Source organism: Syngnathus typhle, unplaced genomic scaffold (assembly GCF_033458585.1).
Source record: "Syngnathus typhle isolate RoL2023-S1 ecotype Sweden unplaced genomic scaffold, RoL_Styp_1.0 HiC_scaffold_28, whole genome shotgun sequence".
NCBI classification, from domain to species: domain Eukaryota; kingdom Metazoa; phylum Chordata; class Actinopteri; order Syngnathiformes; family Syngnathidae; genus Syngnathus; species Syngnathus typhle.
In genome coordinates, this window is record NW_026871934.1 from 1,088,871 (window position 1) to 1,094,673 (window position 5,803).

At 45.1% G+C, this 5,803-nt stretch overlaps 1 non-coding gene across 1 annotated transcript; it reads right to left on the reverse strand.

Moving 5' to 3' along the window:
- Positions 1-3,641: 3,641 nt before the first annotated feature.
- trnas-gcu (transfer RNA serine (anticodon GCU)) lies at positions 3,642-3,723 on the reverse strand. The gene has a single exon. It is a non-coding gene; the product is annotated as a tRNA-Ser (tRNA).
- Between the last annotated feature and the right edge of the window lie 2,080 nt (positions 3,724-5,803).

Sequence of the window (5,803 nt, forward strand, 5' to 3'; positions counted from 1 at the left end):
ACAGCGCTGGGCCTTTCAAGAGCAGAGAGTCTCCATTCAGAAAACGCCACATTCAAGGTTCTTTGGTCAGCTTATATTCATTTCCACATGCCAATGTGGGCCGAGTTTGTTGGGTGATGAGTCAGGGGGTGTGGCAAGTTCGCAGGAGATTCTGATTTCATGGGAGTGGGTGGTGGTTATGAGCGATTCAGTGTGTGTGGGGGCTGTTGTCTTCCATCCCGTCTTTCGGCCTTGGCGATCATCTTTGGCCGAGTCCTTGGCTGGCTCCCTCTGGCACCTGCTGGTTTTTATCTCCAAGTGACCTTCCTGTAAACATTCCCCTCCATTCTTGCACATAGACTGTCTCACCTCATCCTTTCATAATTATTTCAATTTTGTCATTTTGTACGAAATTATGTGAGCTTTTTGTCTGTGACATCATTAATCTATTAATGTTCCTTGACTATGCAAAGTTTGTTCTTTTGATACTCCATGTCTTTGCTTACGTCATTATTTTCTTAGTTTAATCATGCTTCCAACCATATATTTTCTTTGTTAGGCAAAATATTTCCCTCTGTCCAGAACGTTCAGTAGTAATCGAAAATTGGCGTCTAGCATTAGTCAAAACATAAAATACAATCAAGTACTGAACATTTTTAGACGACTTTGGCAGTGTCCGTGATTTAGAGAATCATCAGGCATGCATTAAACAGTTCCTTAAGGGTCATTAAGCTATTCAAGCAATATATCAAAAAACATTTGTTATTTCAAAGTGCTCAGAAATATATATCAGTTCATAAAGTTATAAAAACCTTTGTCATTACCACCTATCAAAAATGTCTAGTTATGTCTTCTTTATTGAGTTGGTGTGTAGGTATAATTATATGCTTAAAATGTTTCTTTTATTGATTGAATATGTGAATATACTTTTCTACTTATGTACTTTATTCAATGAGGTTTGAGCATATCTGTTTTTGTAGCTAGGCAGGACTTTTTGTATTTTGACCCCATTCCTTCACGTCTTGTCCCGTCTTGAGCACCAGCGATCGCGTGAGTAACAGATATCGCTTTAGAGAACCTAGTTTAGAAGATACCTTTTTTTTGTCAAGCCTGAGCGCTGTTTTTCAATTTTGTTTTTTGCCACCGTGTTTTCCCTCGTTTTGAGGTGCTTTTGGTTTTTGCTGTCTTCAGCCTTGTTTTCCCTCTTTTTGAGGCGCTTTTGGTTTCTTTGTGCTGTCTCCAGCCTGTTCAAATAAATACCTTTTGTTTGCACTCTGCATCCGAGTCCTCTCCCTGATCCAAGCCTGACAACAATAGCTCATAGAAGATGTCTCCCGGGTCTCTTAGCTGGCTCGTGTCTTTGTTTGTTAGCCTTGGAAACTCCTCTATCTTGTTTAGCAGTGTGTCCTCAATTGCTTCTGAGGAACGGTGACACTCTTCAAGCCGTTCCCAAATCATCTTTACGCCTCCAGCGGGTACTGCATGAACCCTTTTCACCTGTTCTGCAGATCTTGGATCTAGCCACCTTGTTAGTAGGTCGAACTCCTCTCTTTCTGATAAATTTAAGTCTTTAGTCGCGCCAATAAATGATACTTTCCATGTCCAATAGTTTTGCAGTTTGTCGTCAAATTGCAGTAAACCAACGCTGACGAGTTACCGTATTTTCACGATTAAAACGTGCACCGTAATAAAAGGCGCAGTCTCAGTTATGTGTGCCATGACTGTGTTTAACACACATATGGCGCACCGCATCATAGGGTGCGGGTTTTATATATACAATCCACGCCCCTTTAACGTTCTCATGGCGCTCTCAACTACGTCCGCCTTACAACAACACACACAAACAAACACATACATACACACACACACACGCACACAAATACACACACGCAGCAGTGACTCTCCAATACACATTGATACCAAATGATCAGGTGTTGCTTTCCCGCCTTTTCCGGACAGTATAAAAGCTTCTTACCTGGAGATGGAGGATGTTGTTACATCTGCTGAAGTGCCATGTGTACTGACCCCCATTAAACAACCCAAGATCTTGCCAATAAAGAACAAACCGTTACCCCACATCTTAGTTTTCCTGACCCAACAACGGACATCATCAACAACACGCAACAGCCGTTGATGGAATCGAACCCGCACTTTCTTAACTGTGAAGCGGACATGCTAACCAGTTCTCCACCGAGCCGCCAAAGAGTATAAATATTGATTGATTGATTGATTGATTGAATATTTATTGATCCCCAGGGGTGGGGAAATTCAGGCCCCAGCAGTATCCATACCACAGAGTGGGTATACAAAAAACACACAGATGGCATGAGCGCAACTCAATAGGCTCTCACAAGGCTGCCACACAACGGCGCCACAAAGAAAGTCAGAAAGTGCACAAGATAAAAGCCATCAAAGCAAATCAAAGCTAAAAGACAAAGGAAAAAAAAGCAACGGCGGCCACCTAGCACCCCTCAATACAAGAGAACACCCCAAAACACACAAAATAGCCTCCACGGGGTCCATCGACAGGTGTAAGGGCAGTCCAGTTCAACGGCGCCCAATGGACCGTGGTGGTGAATCGGTGAAAACATCACAAAGCAGGCAAACGTGTGAGCAGCGTCCCGGGCACCCTGTCGGGGGACGTGCAGATGGCCACCACGGGGCTAGCATGGCGAAAGTCGTCGGTTCCGACGAGCACGAGGGAGCGGACTCCCCACAGGTGTTGCGGCTGCAAGGCCAATGCGAGGGACCCGGTCATCACTGGTCGGATAAGCAGGAAGCCGTCGTAGAGTTACGCCGGCCTCGACCGATGATCCCGGTCCGGTCCCAGGAAGAAAAAATAAATAAAATAAAATATCCGATCCGAAGAGGTACCGAGGTGCGGTAGAAGGCACCAGCATCGCCGAATGGACAAAAAGACAGAAAGAAAAAGGAGAAAATAAGGAAATAAAGAGGAAAAGAGAGAACACTGCTGGGAGGCAGCCACTCACGGCGCCATACCAAGAGAATTAAATTGAGTCAAATACAAACCAGATTACAGATGCAATGGAGCCTCGGTTTTCGACCACAATCCGTTCCAGAAGGCTGTTGGAGAACTGAATCGTTCAAATTCCGAATCATGTTTTCCCATTACAAATAATGGAAAAAAAAATAAAATTTAAATTTTAAAACCCCGCCTTTTTAAAGTATTTTTTCATTTGTACATTTTTGTCCGATCGCACAACTGCAGTGCTTAGCCTTATTGTGACAGAGCGGTCGCTAAAATTTAGAAAATATTTTTAAAGTCCTGATGTACTTTCCAAAATTTAAGTGGACCTCAGTGCGCAGGGAGCTTAATTTGGTCCGATCGCGCAACCGCAGCGCGCCGGGCGCTCACTGTTGCATTGCTTTAGGAGCGTCTTTGTGTTTTAGGATGGCTTTACTTATCCCACTTGCTTCCTTTGGAGGCATGATTAGAGTTGTTGCAATCTTCAGAGTAACTAGAATGTAATAACGAACGGAGTCAGTTGGCATGCGGGTCCTCTCGTGAGGTTCGACAATCGAATTTCGTTCGACATCTGGAGCAAAAAATTCTCGAATTTTTTGTTCAAATATTGATTTGTTCGAGAACCGGGACGTTCAGAAACCGAGGCTCCACTGGAAAAGAATGTAACATTAACTTTCGACGAGGATGGGATTTGAACCCATGCGTGCAGAGCACAATGGATTAGCAATCCATCGCCTTAACCTCTCGGCCACCTCGTCTTGCTCGTATGGCATTGACAACACGTTGTGCCGAGATACTTTGTGTGAAAATCCGACGAGTATGATGAAATGCTGAGTGGAGAGCACAATGGAGTAGCAACCCATCGCCTAAATATCTCAGCCATCGCATCTCATGCATGAGTTGTATGGGCGACATGATATGTCATGTACGGGGTAGTATAAGCTACAAGGTAAAATGATACGATACTTTAGATGTGAAATGAAGAAGAGCTAAGCCACAAAAGAAGTGACACTGTCAGCAAAGAAAAACATTTTTTCAATGTTGTCTCACCCCGAATCTTTGGGATCATCGGCTCTGCGCAGTTGGATAGTTCCACTAACATTTTAACATCAACATTCTTTCATGGTCTGCCTGGGTATCTCGGCTGAAGATCCTAAAGAAAAGAACCTAAATTTCTTGTATGCTATTGCATGACTGTATAGCCTCCGGCCGTCATGACTACATTTTACCGTGGCACCATTGAGAGCGTCCTCTCCAGCTGTATTGCTGTTTGGGGTGGCGGCTGCACTGACTACAACTGGAAGGCCCTGCAGCGCATAGTGAACACGGCTGGTAAGATTATTGGTGCTTCACTCCCCTCCTTGAAAGACATTTACATCTCCCATCTCACCCGCAAGGCGACCACGATTGTGAGTGATGTGAGTCACCCCGCTCACTCTTTGTTTGATCTTCTGCTCTCTGGGAAGAGGTATAGGAGCCTGCGCTCCCGCACCACCAGACTCAACAACAGCTTCATACTCCAGGCTGTTAGGATCCTGAACTCGCTTCCCTTTCTGCGTAGCGTCCTGTACTTTTGCGCTATGCTTACTGTCTGCTGTATGCACACTGGCTCCGTTTTGCTCTTCTTATTTATTGTGTTATCTGTTTATTTATTATTTGTTCATCACTCTTATTTATTGTTTGTGCCTTCTTGTTTTTATATTGTGTCGTTTACTTGTATGTCTTTCGTGTAATATGTCTCGTCGCCGTGGGATAGAGAAAACGTAATTTCGGTTTCTTTGTATGTCTTGACATGTGAAGAGATTGACAATAAAGCTGACTTTGACTTTTTGACTTTTGTGGCCGTAGCATCCCCGGAACGAATCTGGGTCATGGCGTATTTAAATTACCTTGCTGAATTTGTCCGTTGTTCACTGTTAGACGCAGAGACCACTGCTCCAGCAGAAGAAGCCGAAACCCTACAAACAGCAACCACAGAATCATCTCAACCACTAGACCGGACCCAGACCGACCCTCTATCGCCTACAGCCGCCGGTACGGAGACCAACCATGCTCAGCAGCTCCCACATGCTTCAGACCCCCCTACCTCTCCAACTCCAGAAACCCATCACCCCCCCCTCCTCTCATCCACCCCCCACACCTCACCCTACACACCCCCAGAACCCCACCCCCCTTCTCTAATCCACCCCCCACTTCCCACCCTCCTCCATATCCCTTTCTCCCTCCCCCCCTCCACTGCCCTTCTCATCACACATGAATGAGAGGATTGAACGGGCAAACATCAATATAGCCAGCCCCCATCGATGCTCCACCCAGGATCCCCAAACCGACCTGAACGAACCCAGCCCCCATCGATGCTCCACCCAGGCTCAACCCCTCCCCATAAGCAAACTGAACAGCTCTCTACACATACCCCCTTTCCCTCACCTAACTCCCCCCATACGTCCCCCCTTGTCCCATTACTCCCCGCAAGCCAGAGTTCTAAAGAAAATTCCTCACCCAAAAACAGCAAGAACAAGGTCACACAGCAACATACTCCAGAAGCTATCACAACGCTGATCACTCCTAGAATAAACAACCCTATCATCCTAGTTTGTTCCGTCCCTGGATCAAACCTGATACCCATCCGTCAGAAACAGCTCCAGAAATCAAAACACTCCACCAGAACCAAAACAATTCGAGCGGCCCTGCTCAATATTAGATCATTAGTCAATAAATCACTTCTCATCAATGACCTCATTACGAGTAATGAATTAGATATCATGTTTCTTACAGAGACCTGGCTTGATCTAGATAACAGAGAATATATCCTTAATGAATCAACTCCACCTAATTCCA